Source organism: Lygodium microphyllum, chromosome 3, assembly GCF_053477565.2.
Source record: "Lygodium microphyllum isolate KBCC chromosome 3, Lygodium_microphyllum_v1.1.10, whole genome shotgun sequence".
Lineage (NCBI taxonomy): Eukaryota > Viridiplantae > Streptophyta > Polypodiopsida > Schizaeales > Lygodiaceae > Lygodium > Lygodium microphyllum.
Window position 1 is genome coordinate 117,004,627 of NC_141137.1, and position 20,924 is coordinate 117,025,550.

The following is a 20,924-nucleotide window of genomic DNA, read 5'->3' on the forward strand; positions in this document are numbered from 1 at the left end:
TCCTCATAAAGAATGACAACCAACAAGTTTTCCCCCCCTATAAGCCCTCATAATTGCTAAGCTATTTCCTGGAGCAATAACTGGCTCACCATTGAAACCCATATTTTTGGAAATGATATAAGCCTTCTTCTTTTACCATTTGCTTGGTTGGACAGTAAATGTAATTGCCTTGGTTACCAAATCTATAAACTACCCTATGTAAGCATGCCTCTATAAAATCAGATACTGAAGGTTCTAGACTCTGTTCTTACGGATATATTTCAGTAGTCGTCTCATGCTCAAAAGGGAAGAACACATCACTATGGAGTCCTCTCATACAAGAACTTCCTTGTACCGACATCTCCTGGCTAGACATGCAGGGACACGGCCTCCAAGAACAGCAACAACAAACACCACATCTACATTGAACTAATGTAAAAAGTTGGTAATAATGTGCCAATTGTGTACAATTTTGCAATGTAGGCATTGCTTCTAGGTGTTGCCATTCTCCCCCACTTAATTGTGAAGTGACCTCACGAGCACAGCTACATCACAAAAATTCAGCATCACGAACACAGCTACAAGATCTGTAAAATCACACATAGACAACTAGTAGACACTGAAAAGGTAGGAAAAAATATTTATTCGTGTCATATGATAAAGCAAGCAATATAAATATTTCAATTAAGTTGTGTAAAAACTTAGGCAAAATAATAGTCCCTTTACTCATGCTCCCCACTAAAATGCATAACAAAGCTTCATCCAGTGCATATAATATACCAACGAGGAAGCTGTCTAGAGCCGCTAAACAACAAGAATCCCTCTCGGCAATAAATTGCCACACTACTATTCTACTAGAAATAGTGCTTATGAAATAGCCTTACTGATAAGCTCGATACCTAAAAAAAACCCAAACAAGGCAAGCTAATACTACAACACCAAATAGGACTCCTAGGGTTTAGCTGCTAACCCTCCATGTTCTACTCGAACAACCAGCCAATGGTCCCTAACTTCAAACTGTCCAAACTATTTTTCTTAAGTTTTAATGGCTTTCTTTTCATTGTCAAAAGAGTATATATATATATATATTCTTCTTTCCAAAAGGTCCCACCCCAAAGAGATGCAAGGCATCGGATGTAGGGCACCCGTCAAGGAAATCCCTACAGCCTACCACGATCTCAGAGGCGATGGTTATCTTCTTTTGGTTGTTTTTTTTTCTAACCTTGCAGTCTTAGGGCATTTGTTGTTTTTTTTTTGTTTCTTTCTTTCAAAGAAGAAATATATATAGACTCTTTCGAACTTTCAATAGTTGGATTTTAAGTTTTTTAGTTTAAAAAAAAGGATCAACTAGAGAGCTAAGAATACATCACTTAATTGAATGGTCAAACATTTCAGCTCAACAAATTTATTCAAGGATTCTAATCTAGTGCATAATACTAGTCACTCTGCTTGGGCAAATGATAAGCAAAGAGACTCACCAGCTCAACAACTCTCTGCCACGCTACTCCTAGTCAAAATTTTGTGGAGAGAACCTTGTTGCTCAGCTACCCCACATATATCACTAGAAAAACGACCAAAAAAAATAGGAAAAGACTCTATAGGATTCCTAATCATATACCCATGCAGTGAAATTCACTGTGTTATGCACACACATCACCCCCTTTTTAATCACTTCCTAGTGCTTAGTCCCATCTCTTGTGAGTGGACTTCATATAGACTGAACTGTAGATGTATCATTCATGTTTTAAATATTTATGTATTTTTTCTCTGTAATTACTTAGACTTTTAAAATCTCTAATGTAGTTAAATCAATTTCTATTTTTGTACTTGTCCTTTCAAATAAATCTGGATACAAAGTGGAGGTATGAAACAACCTGGTATGTACATGGATATTGCAACTCCAAGAATTATCAATAGAAACATGTGGCAGTGTGTAAATCAAAATCGTAGTCAAATCTGCAAATCAATCATGCACTAACTAGTACACTGTTAAAGGGTTAGATAAATAAATAATGAAACTTTTCCCCCCTACCCATGCAAAAGAATTGTCATATGCTGAGGCACATTCTCGATCAACTAGTCTATCTTAAGGCTCCCACTGCCTAGTTGTTTAAAAGCAGTATATTTCTCCACTGGATAACTATTCTTACATATAGAATCATCCACCTAGCTAAACTTAAGTAACCCCAATTCCTAGCACGGAAAGGAATACCCTAACCGTGAGTGCAACTAACTACTTAACTAAGTGGAGAAAAACTAAACTATAATGCGTTAAAACCTACAAGACATCAATAACTCGAAACATCGGTTTATTTTATTTTATTTTCTTTACCATTATTTGTTTTGTTTTGTTTTGTTGTTTTAAAAAAAATGAAGAATCAAGTAAAACCTGAAATACTAAGAAAACAAAATATCTAAACTAAAATATTCAAACTCGCTAAGAGCTTCGAGTGCAAATAGTAACCCTAATCCAAAATCATCAACACTATCTAAGTCAAACCTATCAACTAAACTATCAAATAGAGGATGCTCAGGAATAGCCTCTAGTGTAGGCATATCAGAGGTCACAGATCCACTGTCAAGTGCATCGTTAAGAACCTCCATCACATCATGGAACGAAGTCGAAGCTACATCATCATAGTAGGGCATAGGTGCCATTGGTAAAGCATCTAAAGAATGCCCCTCAATCGCATCCATATACCAACAGATATAATCCCAACATGGGCATGGAACACTAGTCTGCAAATCATGGTAAGATGGAGTAAGGTGGTAGACAATGGAATGATATCTAGCAATTCTTGCTGCTCTCTACCCACCCTAAACTGACTAGCGCCATGCTCAAGAGAAATAACACTAGTATAATCATGGTGCTGGTATGTGTAACCAATCATTCTTGCATTGCAATTGTACCATAACGTCGAAAGTATGTGCGACACTGCCAACATAAGAGCTGTGCATGCACAAATAAATACCGTTGACGAGACCTACAACCAAATGGTGGATGATACTGTAAACAAAAAATAATCACAAAAGAAGAACCACAACAGGCCTCCCCTCTCAGTGCATATAAGAACCTGTCATGCGTCTGAAAACATGGAATATAATAAGGCTCAACATGAATAGGATCAGAACTATCAGCATCAAGACGGGGGTAAAGCGCATCCATCCACAAAAAAGCCATACATGCATCCCATTAAAATCCCCCCCAAAAAGAAAAGAAATCCAAATGTAGATTAATCAAAAGATTATTTTAACCACAAACTGAACTATACCTAGCTACCCTAAGTCACAAAATGTTTAAGGCGGAGGCCATTAACCCTAAATATCTCATTTTCAGCATTAATATCTTGTACATCAAGAGAACCATTATCATAAACCTTAATAACCTTAAAAGGTCCTAACCAACGAATTTTAAGCTTCCTATGAAATTTGTAATAGGGGGAGAATGCGGTAAGAACATCAGACTTAGATGAAATTTCAGTAAGCTCCTCAATAACTATGGAGGAATTCAATACTATTGAGAATGATCATGACGAATCTGAGGAGAGTTTAGTTACAACATTTCTTTATGAGGTAGATATTCTGCCTTTTGGGTTTGAACAACTTCTAGTTGTTGCTAAAACATCTTACTATCGTTGGCTAGAGAAGAAAGAAAGAGAGTGAAGAAAAAGGAATAGTTGCAAACCTTTACAACAGCCGATATTACATGATGATAGAGATGACCCATCTCCACCTTTAAATAGATTTGTGCAGACTTTTAATGAATGTCATGGTAATTATGATAGGATAATCAAAGATTTAAATGAGACTTTGAAAATAGAATGTGAGGCAGCAATTCAGCTATGAATGAAGCAATGAAGAAAATTTCGGAGTTACAAAAAGAAAAGTCAAATTTCCAATTTAGGGAGAGGCGATATCTAGAAGAAATTTCACTTCTAGAGATGTATTTAGAAGAGCAAGAATCTAAATTTAAAAATGATGTGCAACAAATGGAACAAATATCGCCTATTCCTAGGAAATTCTCAGGAATGTGGGCAAACCAATGAATTTTATACAAGAAGTAAATTTCTGGCTACATTTGGAATTGGATTGCAAGAGAAAAAAATCTACTACCGCTCCTTGGCTATATCATTCCCTTAAATGCTCTATGAGCAGTAGGCCAAAGCCGTATCATTATTCTAAAGGGCAGTTAGGGAGATATCATACAAGGTAATTGCAATCAAGCAAAGCTCACCTGCCAAGTATATGTGAGGTAGTCTTATCACATCCCAAAGAAAGAGTAATGGATTTTACTGTCTATGGGGATGGAGTTGAACCAGAGCTTCGATGGTTTGAACCTCTGGCACCTAAGCATTTTCTAGAGCTAAAACGGGTTATACACTATTTAGGGTGTTGGATCCAAGGTGAGAAAGATGAGGATTTACACTCATTAATTCTTAATCTTAGCAGTACTCAATGGTCTTGGGATTTGAATGACCAAGAATGTTTTGAAAAGCAAAATGGAATTTTACATCGTTATCGTCGAACATTACATGCCCAATTTCCATGTAATCAAGAGCAGGTTTCTCGGATGATAGGTTTTATAAATACCACATTCACAATAAAGAATAATAGAAATGTGAATCCCATCTCGCATGGCTTGAGTAAAAGCCAAGGAAGTTATACCGATAAGCTATTTCTTGATATCTTGGATGTCCACATGATAGAAATGACTGAGGGTACTAGGGATCATTTATCTATTGTCACTTATAGGGCTTTACCTTTGGTACACTCTGTGAATGTGAGGGAAGAAGAACCGGAGTCAAGTGCTAGGCATAGTCCGATTGAAAATGTATCGATGGAAATATCAGAAGAAGTGCCTACAATCAAGCCTTGGAAAAACACCTATTTGTTTATTGAGGAGCTTGAAGTTGAAGTTGTTAAACTTAAAATAGAAGGAAAATATCTCAATATAGGAGCTCAATTGGAATCGCAAGATCGTGAGAGATTTGAGGAAGTACTACGAGACCACGTTGACGGTTTTTCTTGGTTGTATAAGGACCTTAAGGGTATCAAAGCTAAACTACGTCAGCATTATGTTGATCTGGAGCCAGGCACAAAACCCATATGTCAACATCAATGATGAACAAGCCCTATGTATGTAGAGTTGGTGAAGGTTGAAATCACTAAGCTTTTAGATGCTGGGTTCATTTATCCTATTGCATATAGTGAATGGGTGTCTTCTATTGTGGTAGTACCCAAGAAGAATAGTAAGAAGATTCATATTTGTGTTGATTATAGGAAGCTGAATAGCAAAACACGTAAAGATCATTTTCCTTTGCCATTTACAGATCAGGTACTTGATAAGGTCGCGGGCCATGAGCTATATTCTTTCATGGATGGGTTTAGTGGTTACAACCAAGTACTAATTCATCCTGAAGATCAATCCAAAACTACCTTTACTATTGAATGGGGTACATTTTCTTATAAAGTAATGCCTTTTGGTTTGTGCAATGCACCCACAACATTTCAGAGGGTGATGATTGTAGCCTATCAAGATTTTCTATGTCAATGGATGGAAGTCTTTCTAGACAATTTTTGTGTCTATGGGACGGCAAAAGAAATGCCTGAGCTACTGACGCAAGTGTTCAAGCATAGTGACGACATAGGTATCTCCTTGAACCCTGATAAATGTGTTTTTGGAGTGCCAAAAGGAATCTTATTGGGGCATATCGTTTCTAAAGAAGGCATTGCTATGGATCCATCTAAAATTCGAAAGATTTTTGCACTTCCACCTCCAATAAATCTTAAGCAATTGCGTGGTTTTTAAGGACATCTAAATTACTATCGATAATTTATTTCAGATTTTGCTAAGGTGGCATCACCTTCGACAAATTTGCTACGAAAGGATACTCCTTTTCACTGGGATGATGTCTGCTAGAAAGCGTTTGAATTTTTAAAGCAAAAGTTAATTGAAGGACCAGTATTGGCACCCCCAGATTGAATGAAGGAATCCCATATTCATCAAGATGCATCTATGAATGTTGTGGGAGCAGTTTTATGTCAAGCAGATGACAATAAGGTGAATCATCCAATTTATTATGTGAGTCGAAATTTAAGTGATGTAGAAAGGAATTATACCACCACTGAGAAAGAATGCCTATCAATGGTATTTGCGGTGGAAAATTTTTGTCATTATTTATTAGGGAATAAATTCGCCATTTATGTTGATCATGAGGCGTTAAAGTATTTGCTTAATAAAGCAGAACTTTCAGGACGTGTAATTCATTGGATGTTATTATTTCAAGAGTTTGATTTTCAAATAGTTACTCGTCGTGGTAGAGCTCATGTCTTAGCAGATCATCTCTCATGATTATTAACATCAGACAAGGAGGAAGGAGTGGAAGATGATTTGCCGGATGCATCACTTTTTGTTGTGGAGACACAAGTCCCATGGTATGCTAATATTGCCAATTTTCTTAGTACCGCTTGATATCCACCTGGTGCTGATAAGTGTAGGAAGCAATAGATATTAATGCAGGCACACTCCTATGGATTATTAGGGGGTTACCTTTATAAATTCTTTCCACGTGAGGGTATCTATCGACGATGTGTAAGGGAAGATGAAGTCCTAGTGGTTCTTAAGGCATTGCATGATGAGCCAAGTGGTGGCCATTTTGCTGGTGAATTAACTGCAAGGAAAGTTCTATTAGATGGTTATTGGTGGCCTACCCTATTTAAATATGCTTATTATTATTGTTGAAAATGTGATATATGTCAAAGGACTGATCGTCCTTCTAAGAGTCTTGCTACGCCTTTGACACCTATATTGGCATTAGCACCTTTTGAGAAGTGGGGAATTGATTTTGTGAGCCCAATTGATCCACCTACTAGATATCGATCTAATCATTATATTTTGGTCTGTACTGACTATATTGCAAAGTGGGTGGAAGCAAAAGTGCTTAAGAAGGATAAAGCCATTGATCTGGCTAAGTTTATGTAAGAAAATATTATTGCATGTTTTGGTTTCCCACTGGAACTAGTAAATGATAGAGGTTTCCATTTCTTGAATGGTCTAATTAGTGAGTTAACAGAACTATATCAAATTAAGCATCACAAATCAACGCCTTATTATCCCAGAGCTAATGGTCAGGTTGAAGTAACCAATCGCATTATTTGTGGGATTTTAACTAAAACGGTTGCTTCTCACAGACGAGATTGGGATGAACGTTTATATGAGGCATTATGGGCCTATAGAACCTCTTATAAAGTGATAGTGCAGAATACACCTTTCAATTTAGTTTATGGAACCAATGATATTTTCCCAATTGAGCAAGAGTTGCCCACTTTACAAGTAGCCCTATCATTTTGATTAGGTGAGGTTGAATCTTTGAAACAACGGATTTTACAATTGGTAAAGTTGGATGAGGAGAGATTATTAGCTCTACAAAGTTTAGAGGCGATGCAAAAACATCGTAAAGCATGGCATGATCAGAACATTAAGGTACAAGAGTTTAAAGAATGAGACTTAGTTCTACTTTATGATACGGAAAATATTTTCGATCTGTTATATGCAGAAAATGCATCTCCAAGGTCACCTTCTTCCTTGTTTTTACCAAATCGAGGACATGCATCAAAAAATGAATCATTCAAATCCTTGAATTCATGAATAACATCTATAGGATATTTATCTTCCTTTGTTGAAACCATTAAACAGTCTAGGGTTGTATATTTCGATGTAGACAACCAGTGAGTAATATCATTATCCGAATCATTGTTAGATGAAAATGTTACAACATATTCACCAATACCCACTTGTTCTGTTTTGTTAGGATGATGCATAGTATTCACCTCTACTTTTTCTGCTTTTGCTGGTTGTTGTGTTTTAAATAACCAAGCATAAGGCCCTTCGTTATCGGTCCTCTCTACTTCTGAATCATAGAATTCACTATTGGATTTTTCATCCATCTCACTAACTACTTCATCTCCTAACTCCCTCAAAAACCCTTTTGCGGTAACTTGAAGCTTGATCTTATCATTTGAGGATCAATCACAATTGAACCTTTATACCAATCCTGAGTGCACCTTGCTTGGTACAACCAAGGTCAACCCAGCAACACAGAATATGAAGAGATATTTGACAATGAGCGAACTACTAGATAATTCACATGAAATTCTAATCTAGCAATTATGGTTTTCACATTGCAAAGTAACCCCAAAGGAGTCACTTTGCTTTGATCAGCCACACGCAAAAATATATGGGTAGATTCTAGATCCTTCAACCCTAATTCTTGCATCGTTTGATCCATCATTAAATTGACTGCTGAACCACCATCCAGTTGTACTTCACTCAACGGTAGTGTCTATAATTGGTGCTCCTGGATCCACAAATAAATCTACAATTTTTACTTCCTTAGTTGTTCTCCTTTTGGATGCATTTGCAATTACTTTAGAAGCATTAGTCTCAATCCTTTTCCTCCTACATCGAATTAGCTTATGATAAAGCTGCCTTCAACATATAGGCACTATTTCAAGTAGCTGCCTTAGGTTAAATGTTAAGTTTATTTCCTCCAATGTTGCCCAAAGATCATAAGTCTTATTTATTATTTTCGCTTGCTCTTTACTCCCTTCTTTTGGAGGTACGAGTCTTTTAGGAAAAGGAGCTACCCCTAACTGAATCTTAGGATTTGCTAGAGGCATGGGTAATAACAGATGGTCTCATGACTGCTGAGGAGAATCCGATTCACGTAGCTCTATGTTAGGGTCTATGTCCTTAGATTTATCCTTCACGGCCTCTTTTGATTGGGGACTTTCTTCCTCTAGACCTTGCTCCTTTTGTTGTTGCTTTTGTGCTCTAGTAATGACACCAATCATGGGGTCAATCTTAAAGGTCACCTTATGAGGTATGAATTTAGACCTAATCCCAATCTCTTGCCTTGTTGTTTCTACTTCAACTAAATTTATAGCAGACGTTGAAGGTTCCTTAGAGGCTTGTTTACCTTTGTCAATACCATTACTATCTTCTTGCTTAGGACAATTTTCTTCATAATGTCCCTCGCCGCTACATCTCCTACAAAGAGGAGTAAAGTCTTGATTTTTACACACATGTGGACAATAAGTAGCTATGTGACCTTCTTGTTGGCATCGATAGAAAATTATTGGTCCTCTAGGCCTTTATTGTCCACCTTGCCCCATTAGATTACGAAAATTACCGTTATTTCTCTTGAAAGGAGAATTTCTCCCTTGATTGCCATCACTATTATAATTGTTTCGGGGTACTGGAGGTCTACCTTGGGTTGGCAATCCTCGTGGCCTAAAAGGTTGAATGGGTGGTCCAATCTCATAAGTCGTATTATTACGGTCCATGTAATTATAATTCGTTTGCATTGAACGGGCTTGTTGTTGCTCTTGCCCTATCTTATGCCAGCAATTGGTATCCAAATGCCTTGTCTTCAGGAAAAAAGTGCAAGACGGTGGATGATCAGGCATTAATCTTGAAGGCGTCAGACACTCTATAGCCACATGGCCATAACCATGACACTTACCACACCGGATATTAGATCTAGGTGGGTTTGAAGTTGAATTTTCCGACGATTGTTGTGCACTTGGACCTTTGTTATTACCGAATAAATTTCCTTCAAAGGCACTTGTAATGCACTCATAATTTCTTCCTTCAACTTTCCTAGGGATTTTGCAATAATATCTACTACTTTTGCTTCATCAAGAGGAGACTGAGGTTGAGGCATAGAGGGCATTCCTGTTTGCATCATATAGGCTAGAATTGAAGTGTATGAATTTAAAGGTACACTTGATACATTGGAACTTGCAGGTGCTGATGGATTTAAATGAACAGTCACATAAGACACATTCTTAGGTAACCCGCCTGAAGTGCTTGGATATTCTGTCCTCCGAGGTTCTTTGAATAAATCTCTCCGTCATTGTTGACTAAGTTGCACTTCTTCCCACCATCTAGCATGTATTTTAGCATATGCCAATGTAGCCGGCCATTGTAAACTAACATGCTGATGAACTTCATGATTAAGCCCATCAATAAACCTACACTTTTGAGTGGGATTGTCAGGAGCTGGATTCATATTTTGAATAATTGTCTCCATCATACGCTCAATGTAATGTTCAACACTTTCAGTTGCTCCTTGGGACAAATAATCCAATTAAAGTGCTAGTCTATCTTGGAAACCTTGCCATCAAAATTTTTCTAGGAAAGCTCTGGATAAGGCAGCATAGGTCCCTTTATGTTGGGCATCTAGGTTCCCATAACATCTTGCTGCTTCATCTTTTAATGTTGCAGGGAAAATATGAATCTTTTGATCATCGTCTACTATTTCATTGGCGACACAGGTCACCTCAAATCTTTGCAAATGTGCATCGGGATCTTCATCCCATAATCCCCCAAATTGCGTGAAATCGACTAATCTGACTGGGTTGCAAGCCATTGTTTCCTTAAAGAGCGTCCCTAGCCCAAAAACTGAAGTAGAGTCAGACCACAAGGGTTCCTTGGATTCTTTGAATAAGGATCTTAATCCCAAGTCGTATACAAGTCTCGATTGCTCTCTTTGACGAGGAATATGAAACAAAGAATGTAATCCCAAATCTGTATGGTTCAGAGAGAACTCTATCCACAAGGGTTCTTTTGGTACTTTAAATTAGTAATTTAACCCAAAAGTAGATTCTAAATCCCAACTAAATGTAGATTCGTTACTCCCTATCATGGCATTAGCTTTACTCTCTATGCTCTCACTTTGCGTACTCTTACCTCAGTAAGACTATCAGTGCTTGAAACCACTCGGTCCCACTGGTACGAATCTACTTTGCTTTCCTTTGGTGATGTTCTAGCGAATGATATGAGGGGCCTAAAAGGTTCTACGTTTGAGTTAGACACAGTGTCTACCCCCAAGTTCAATAATGTGTTGACCCTCTCAAGCCTTTCTAATAACCAAGCCTCTTGTCGCGCCACTCGTTCTCTAGCTCGTTGATCTCTAGCTTCATTTTGTTGTTTCCATCTCTCCTCCGAATTCATCCAAAAAAATAGATATTATTGTCATACTCCAAAATTTCACAAGGTTTTTTTGTTTGAACCTAAATAGTTAGGGTTTTACTTGCATGCACGCTTAAAAGGTTAAGAATGGTTGGCAACTCCGGATCTATTTCCCCATAAGGCAACTTTTCTTCTTGCTTAGAGATTAGGCCTAAAATTTCCGCGATCTCTCTAATGTCTTTTGTGTCGAAATTAACTTTTGCACCTCTGGATACATGCATCCAGGGCAACACATCATCTCATACTTCTCTTCTAAAGGTTCGATAGGAGTTGCGATAATACCAATCAAAGTGGTACGATACACTAATTATATTTCTCTTCTAAAGGTTCGATAGGAGTTGCGATAATACCAATCGAAGTGGTACGATTCACTAATTGTATTTATTTCTACTACATCTATTAGCCCAAAATGCACTGCTAATAAAACTATGCTTTGCGCACAATCGTTATAACCCCAGCTCCAAGAAGATATTTGTTCTACATCCGTAGTTAATTGCGGACCAAAATATTTACCTCCCTCTACTAATTCAATGTCTCTCGCCCAATCCAATAATCTCCTTTTGCAATCTTGGGGAAATTTTAGAAAATAGACTCTTAGAAAAGAGACCGCGTATTCGCTCATAAATATCTAGGATTTAAATATCCTAGGGAATTGATCACACATTCAAGTGCACTTGGCTCCTGGTAAACGCACCAAAAAATGACAGGCCAAAGATCACGTCACTTTTAACCAGGTTGCCAAGCCAACTCCTAAGAGTTGTGTTGCACTAGATAAGTGATCTTGATAACTAATTCTTGTGATTTATTCTAGTCTTCCTTTTTATTTATGACACTCATACGTAGTAGTCCAAGTAATTTAATAACCAGAACTCAGTAAGCTTGTTTAGCACTTCGTTTCTTAAATCTGCACAGCTAGGTATTTATTTTGGGCATAAGGATGCTAAGCCTAGGAAAAATATGGTTTCTCCCCATCTTTCAGGGGGGCAGCTCCTTATAAATTACTTCTACCATTCTAGTGGCAGTTTATCCAGGAAGTTTTGATGTTTAACTTTAGAAATATTTGTTTCACAACATAGATTCAATAGAATCTATGAGTATATCTCCATTTCAATTCCTTATTAAATGTTTCCTTCTCGACCTTTTATAAAATTACTTCATTTTATTTTTAAAAATCAACAAACATTCAAACCAAATCAACTAACATGCCATAAACCCATAAACTTTTAATTCCCCTTTTTAAACGTTTCCTCTCTCCATATTGTGCATTCCATTTTTTTTAATGGTTAAGTAATTAATTCGTTTTTATATTTTCCATGAAAATAACGACTTTTCTCTCCACTTCTATGTCAAATATAAATTAGAACAAATAGAAGTTTTTCTCATACTCTTTCGTATATAAATACAATATTGCTTTTAAATTTCCATTTCACCCTTTTAATTGTAAATTAATCCTAGTGGCCCTCCACTCTTCATTGTAATTATCAAATAAATTCTTTTAAATAATGCGAACAAAATGTAGATCTTCAGTGTGGATGCTGAGGCTTTCCCTCATGCCATCGGGTAATTGCCTTATTAATTTTATAATGTCTATAGTTTAAATTTAGGGTTATAGTTTTTTCTTGACATCAATTATTATTATAAAATACTATTACATTTCTCATTTTTACTCATCCGTGTGTTGTTGAACAGCACACAACGTATCTTTTTATTTTCTCAAAATGAAAACATCATGTTTTTCAATGTAAAAATCTTTTAGGAACAATATAATTAAATTTTTTTTCTTTTTATTTAAAATTTACAAAAATCCATTGTCACATAAAAATTTATCTTTTTAGTTCTCCATGAATACTATATTTTTATTGATACAAAATCCATTTTATGTGAAAATTGTTATTTTTTATTTAAAATTATCTATTTTTGAATTTTTAAATATACTAAATAGTCTCTAAAAAGTATGAATTTTTTTAGTAAATTTCCAAAATCATTTTATTTATGAAAAAAAATCATAGTTTATAATTGTGTAATAAAAATTTTATAAAAATTTATTTGTGTCATTTTTAAGCCATTTTCAAGCATTTTTGACTATTTTGTATTTTTAGAAAATAGAAATAGATCCACATAAATGCAACTGGCCATTTAGTGTAAAAAAATAGGTTTCAAGACATTTAAAAAAATATTAAACTGAAAATTTACTGATGCTATATTCTTTATTTTTGTTAAATGGTTTAGGCGCATACTTGTAAAACCCACGGATTGTCGTCGCTTCTTTGGAGACCGTGTCCTCTTTCAGTCCAGTCTCACCGAAAGTCTAACTTCTAGCCAGTCATCTCGACTGTGAGCTCGTACTATTTCCCTTTCTCTCATTCGGCTTCTTGCACTATTGTTTTTTTTTTAAACAATAGAAATTGCCCTTTAGGGGTTTAAAAGAGTTAAACTCTTAATTAAGAGTTAATTTGGCTATGGATTTTGGGTTCTTTCATGTTGACAACTTTGAAGGAAAGTAAGCAATTGTGTATCTTGGCCGTCTGATCGCGGATTCCCGTGCAAAGCCAGGTGATTGAAAGAAAGAGAATTCTGCTTCAAACCTATAACCTCATATCATCATAGTATGTTGAGGCTCCAGATTTGGGTATTTCAAAGAAATCATGGCGATGGCTTCTAGAGCAGGCCACAGACTTCAATTCCCTTCCTGTGTTCTTCCAGATAGCTATTCAAGGCAAATGGGTGACTTGGCAATTGGTTATGGAGTGGTTCATGGAGTAGATCAAGCCGTTGCAGAGTAAGGCGCTCCCTTATGCCTTTCCCAAGAGGCATATATATCTCTCTCTTCTCTTTCTCTATCTCTCTCTCAAAGCAGGTCAATATTGGGAAGAATCTCCGTGAAATTGAAATCGATATGTGACAAATTGCATAGAAATCACGACTATTTCAACCAATTATCATCATGGGGACAGAGGAGGAGGAAGAGCAAACGGAGAAATGGTAGAGGCAGGATTGATTAGGAGCGAATCAAAAGAAGCATCGTCCACATTGGATTGTTCTGGGCCTTGCGATACGTCTGTGACATCTAGCACACACACACACACACACACACTCTCTCTCTCTCTCTCTCTCTCTCTCTCTCTCTCTCTCTCTCTCTCTCTCTCTCTCTCTCTCTCGCAATGTGGCAATGGCCGCCTTCTCATCCTTCTCCCTCTCTCCCTTCTCTCAACAAGAAAACGATGCACTCCCTTATTGCTTTCTCACACCCCATCCCAAATCCTAAGTGCCACCCCCCAATGTATCTCCTTAACATGAGTGTAATACATCTCGCTATGACCGCATAAGGCAAAGAAAATTAATAACCCCCAATTTGTTGATATGAGCTATGGAAGCTTGTTCATTTGACAACTTCATTTGTACTATCAGCTCCTACTTTAATTTTTTTGTAATCCTTGAAAGATAATTTTGCAAGGAAAATTTAGGGGCATGGCATGCATTGAAACATACAATTTGTTATAGGATTACAACTCCTCAATATTCGCAAAAATAGTGAAGTTGTTGACACGTGAAATCACTACAAGCACCGACACTGGGTTTTATGCTATTTCTTACTTAGCCATGAAATGCATGAGTGGCCCAAATAGAAGTAATGTCCACTAGTAGATTAGATAGTGTCTAGATCACCAGTCCAATTTAAATCACTATAAATTGTTGATGCAAATCCCACCCCAAGAAATAAGCCTTGAAATTTGTGATTTTATCCTCTTTGGTCTTGTGAACAACATATCATCCTCATAAAGAATGACAACCAACAAGTTTTTCCCCCCTATAAGCTCTCATAATGGCTAAGCTATTTCCTGGAGCAATAACTGGCTCACCATTGAAACCCATATTTTTGGAAATGATATAGGCCTTCTTCTTTTACCATTTTCTTGGTTGGATAATAAATGTAATTGCCTTGGTTACCAAATCTATAAACCACCCTATGTAAGTATGCCTCTGTAAAATCAGATGCTGAAGATTCTAGACTCTGTTCTTGCAGATATATTTCAGCAGTTGTCTCATACTCAAAAGGGCCAGAACACAGCACTCCATCTTCCTCTCGTACAAGAACTTCCTTGTACAGACATCTCCTGGCTAGACATGCAAGGACAGGGCCTCCAAAAATAGCAACAACGAATACCACATCTGCATTGAATTAATGTAAAAAGTTGGTAATAATGTGCCAATTGTGTACAATTTTGCTAAAAAAATTTGCAATGCAGCCATTGTTTCTAGGTGTTCTCACCCTCATCATGAGCCTAGCCATAGCGCAACTATCTTTTTCCAAGTTAATGTCAAAAAAGAGTGGGGGAAGATGGGCTTCCTGCTAGATTTTTCTTAAGTAAAAACCTAATGGTCCTAAGGTAGTTACAGGTGGTTATGAAGGCTGGTGTGGGTCTGGGTAGGAAGAGAAATCCTTGAGGAAGTACTTGATGGATGGGTACAAGTGCCCTACTTTGAAAGTCATGCATCCCTCATGTGTCTTTGCGTTGACATTGTAGATCCTTGGAAAGTGGTATCTTGCATGTACATTCTTGTCATAGTCTACTCCATATCTGTGTGGGTAGGGCATGTAGATAGGAGCATTCTGTTCCTTAGGTAGCATGCCACAAAAGGCCATCCATGCATCAAAATTGGTGTCCCGAATCCTCCTCCACTTTGGTTGCACCTTGTAGCCTTAGACGGTTTTGGGAACCTAATAGACCTTATCCTGCTAGTAGTCCATAGTTTCCTATTAGAATATCAAGCTCTTTCATATGTGTTTGACTGGACATAGCTAGTCTAGCTATATTAGTCAGGTATATTAAATAATTCGGTACTCTAGTCTTTATGGTTGGTGTGAATGGTCCTTCTGTACTTGTAAATACTTGACCTATGTCTTTTCAGAAAGTAGGAGAATGAGAGAGGAAGCATGTTGCTTCACTCTGTGTGTTGCTCTCTATCTGCATCCATGAAAGCTAACATGGTATCAGAGCCATGAATGGGCTCACTGGTGGAATGCACTGAAGAAGAAGACTTGAAGATTGACCTGAAGGGCTGGAAAAGGAAGAGGACTGACAATCATTTCCATCAATGGTCACACAGAGGTATGCATTGTTGAGCATTGGATTCTCATTGCTTGAAGGAGGAGCTGTGGCTTGCTGAGGAGTCTCCCAAGGATTGGTTGAGCACTAGTGAGTGCTTCATCATTAAAATAATCATCAAATCATGCAGCAACAGACGTCAGTCTAGGCAGCGTGATTGCGCCTGTTTTGCAGGCTGAACTCCGTGGCTGGGATTTATTATATGGATTGCTCACCAAGGCTCCATTGAGCATTAACAAGTGTGTGGCTTGTTTGCAGGCTCACCAAGGCTCCATTGAGCATCAACAAGTGGGCATTCATCATCATTACCATCAAATCTGATCTGAATATACTCTGAACTGTTTGTGTGGATTGTGCCTGTGAACATGCTGCTCTCATTGGCAGAGATTTAAGGTGAAAAGCACTTGTCAAGTGGCATAGAGCATGGATGCATACCAAGGAAGGTTCTTGAAGGGTATACTTTGCTATTGCCCCTATGGGAGCTCATGTGTGAGCTATAATAGAGTTGTACAAATCTGAATACACAGGGCTGAACTATTATTGGAGTTACAGGGACATTATACACTTGTGTCTACATTTTGGATGCTCTTTGGCATGTACATTGAGCTTGAATGTAGCACATGATGCTTGGTAGAAGACATCTCATATTTCTTGGGTATTTTGACATAAATTTGGAGCTTGGAATGGCCTAATCTGAGAGCTTGTGACAGGCTGAAAACTGGAAAAAAAATTGCAGACATAAAGCACTAATTTGTTACTCCTGTTCTTGGAAGAACTAGTTGATTTGGTTAGCCCCACAGGTACTTGAAGACTTGGTCTGTACTGTTAAATGCTTGAGCATTGGAAACGGAAGTGATGCAAATGTTTTATGGTTTTTTGGGACTGAAATCAATCCCTGTTGCCAATGCATTGGCAGTTTGAAATCTGGGAATGTATTTACGACATTCATATGTGCTGGTTATATGCTATTTTGTGTTTCTATGCCTATGTACGGCTTGACACATGTACTAACAGCTATCTATGAAAGTTTGGGACATGTATGACATGTATACCACTCAGTTTTGGGCTTGAAACCACTGCTGGTCACTCATAGCATTACAGTTTTCAGACTGCATGTATGTACCCTGGTAGTGAGGTTGCAGGAGTTCAAACCGAAGTAAATACATAGCATTTCTACTGACTGTTTTACCTATAGGTTAAGCCACTTGTTTGTAGGATGTTTTGGGTTGTTAGTGGGCTAAAATACCTTGGTTTTTTACTACAATTAATTGCAAAAAACTATCATAAATAGTTTCGGGCTGAAGTTGAACTATTAAGAAGATCTTGGTTTGCAGGTAGTCAGGCAAGGTCTACAACATGGCAAATGCTGATAGAACTGATAACGTAACCCAGATTGTGGGAGAAAAGCTTGATAGCAACAATTATACAATATGGAAGTTTCGCATGGAGAACTTTCTGATAGGCAAAGGATACTAGGACTTAGTGACAGGTGTTGAGGCTGAACCTGAAGTTCGAGAAAGGAATCCTACAACTGATCAAAGATGAGCGCATCGAGCTTGGACGGAAAGAGCTCATAGGGTTTTACATTGGCTGTCATTATGTATCTCAGATGCTATGGTGATGCAGATCATGAACTGTAAATCCCCAGCAGATGCATGGAATATATTAGTCAAATACTATGGCACAACCAAGTGCCAGGAAGATACAATTGAAGTAGAAATTCAATAACATGGAGAGGAAGAGTAGATCCATACAGGATTATGTCACAGAGGTTAAGACCATAGCAGATCAGCTGACATCAATTGGTTCACAGGTTGAAGATGAAGATATGGTTGCAGTGACTTTGAATGGCTTGGGTCATGAATACAAGTCTTTTGACACTTGAGTATCTGTGCGGGCTGAAATGCCTGACTTTAATGAGCTGGTTGCATTATTGATTCATGAAGAGGTGAAGCTTGGCTTAGCTACAGGGTCAAGCAGTTCAAAGAATAAGGATGCAGTTTTTTACTCGAATCAGCGTGGCCTGTTGAGATATCGAGCTCCACTCGTGATACGCCAGGGTGACCGTTGTATATTTATGTCACCGACTTGTCAGTTGCAGACGCGGTTGGTACACCGCCCATGAATAATAGCTACATGATAGCTATCCTTATCTACTCTAGTTCGTGGCTCAGTTAGTATGCCACCTTAGTTAGTTGAGTTTGGTTTTGAGACCCATATATAGGGTTCTTCTATTTCTTTGTACTAGAGTTCTTTTGGCTTACACAACTAAGAAGAGGAAAACTGTTTTCAGCCTCCACCCTTGTGTGTCTTCCCCCATTGTGCAAGCAAGAAAGCTTCAAGCGAGACTCCTTCCTTCTCTCCCACAATCTTGACATGGTATCAGAGCCTTGTTCGTGGTAAGGAGCTCAAGAAAGCAAGCCAAGCTCGCGGTGGTCTGGTAAGAGGAGCAGTGTTGCTTTCATTTCCTGTTTTGGGAGCAGATCTCTGCAGGTAGCACAGCCGGAAATTGCAGGAGTGCATTGTCTCAGGTTGAGACGCCCTTCGCGGTGAAGCAAGAGGGCAGTATATGCTGCGGGCAAGGGCTTTAGCCCTCGGCGACCTTGTTTTTTTGATTTGAGGCCATTTCGGGGCATGTTTTGCAGACGGAAGTTTTCTGCACGCACTCAGGAAAAGGCTCAGTTTTATGCTGTGCGACCACTGTTCTACAGGTCGGTGAAAAGTTACTGTAGAAATTGCATCGTATGCTTGTGCGCAGAGACATTGGGAGTTTCAGAATCATCCTTGGTTCCTGTTTATGCAAAATCGTCACTAGGAAGTGACTGTGTGGTCAAATACCACTTTCGCCAGTTTTGCAGATTTGCCCTTGTGAGGGTGAAGCTGTGTTTTTTGCAGTGACAGAATTTCTTGCAGTATTCTGTAATGGCGTCTGATTCTCTTTCACAGATTGTCACTGAAAAGCTTGACAAGAACAACTTCCAGGCATGGAAGTTTAGAATGACGAATTTCCTTATGGGAAAAGGATATTGGGAATTTGTTGCAGGAAATGAAGAAGAACCAGTTCTTCCTGATGTTCCCAATCAACAACAAATGCAGGCATTTAAAACATGGCATGAGAGAGCCAGGAAAGTTATGTATTGGCTGTCTATCAGCATTTCAGACTCTATGATTGTGCATATTCAGGATGCAAGTACGCCAAAGGAGGCATGGGATACTTTGTCAAAAATGTATAGCACAAATACGCAAGCCAGGAAAATGCAGCTCAAGCAAGAGTTGCACAATGTGCAAAGAGAAAATATGAGCATCAACGACTACCACATGAAGGTGAAGAAGATTGCAGATGCACTTGCTTCCATTGGGTCGCCAGTGGAAGATGATGATTTAGTTTCCGTGACCTTGAATGGTCTAGGAAAGGATTATGCACAGTTTCGGACATCCATTTCAGTTCGTGAAAGATTTCCTGATTTTGAGGAGTTGATTGCTCTTCTAATTTCTGAGGAGCAGAGAAATGGTGGTGCATCTTCTTCAGGAGGAACTTCAAAAGAAGCTGTCTTCTACTCAAATGCTGGAAGAGGTAGAGGCAGAGGTAGAGGAGGCCGATTTGGAGGCCGTGGTAGAAATCAGAATATGCAGCAAACTCAAGAAAACCAGTCCTATGGAGGAGGACGTGGTAACTCTAGAGGCAGGGGGAGCCAAAGAGGTCGTGGTGGATGGCAAAGAGGTCAAAATGCAAACAGTAATGTTGAATGCTACTATTGTGGTAAAATGGGTCATATGGCTAAAGACTGCTATAAAAAGCAGAATGACATCATGAATGGAAAACTGCAACAAGGGAATTATGCATCTTCTAACAGACAGGGTGATGACAGAAATGAGCATTTGTTCATGGTGCAGCACATGAACAATTCTGTGACAAGTGCAGAAGAAAGCAATGATGTATGGTATGTTGACTCAGGTGCATCAAACCACATGACAGGTCATGCAGAATGGATGGAGGATGCAAGGAAAATGGAAAAACCAGGATTTGTGGAGACTGGTGATGATACTGCACATCCTATTGTGCAGATTGGAAAAATTCCTTTGTCTATGCAGGATGGGAAAAAGAAATACCTGTCCGATGTATTTCATGTCCCGAATATCACCAAGAATCTGGTTTCAGTTGGTCAAATGGTTGAACAGGGCTTGCAGGTCAGATTTAATCCTCATGGATGCTTTGTTGAGGATATGAAAAATAAAGGTCGCTTGATAGCAAAAGGAAAGAAGAAGGGCAGAATGTTTACATTGGATGCAGACATGTCTGAATTGAGTGCAGCAATGTTTGCACATGGGACCGGTGTAGTTGCAGATATTGATATCTGGCATAAACGCATTGGTCATGTTAATGTACATCGACTTAAATCAATGCAGGCCCAAAATATTGTTGCAGGATTGCCCAAATTCAAGGTTGCAGAAATGCATAAGGTATGTGAAGCCTGTCAGTTTGGAAAACAGGCAAGGAAACCATTTCCTAGACATGTTCAAGAGAGTGAGAAGCCATTGGAATTAATCCACTCTGATGTGTGGACTACTAAAGCTGCATCTCTTGGAGGCTGTCATTATTTTGTCACTTTTATTGATGACTATAGCAGGAAAGTTTGGGTGTATTTTATGAAAAAGAAAAGTGAAGTTTTTGGGCATTTCAAAACCCTTAAAGCTATGGCTGAAAAAGAAACAGGTCTGCAAATAAAATGCCTGAGGTCAGATGGAGGGGGAGAGTACCTCTCAAATGAGTTTGCAAAGTTCTTGCAGGAGCATGGCATAAA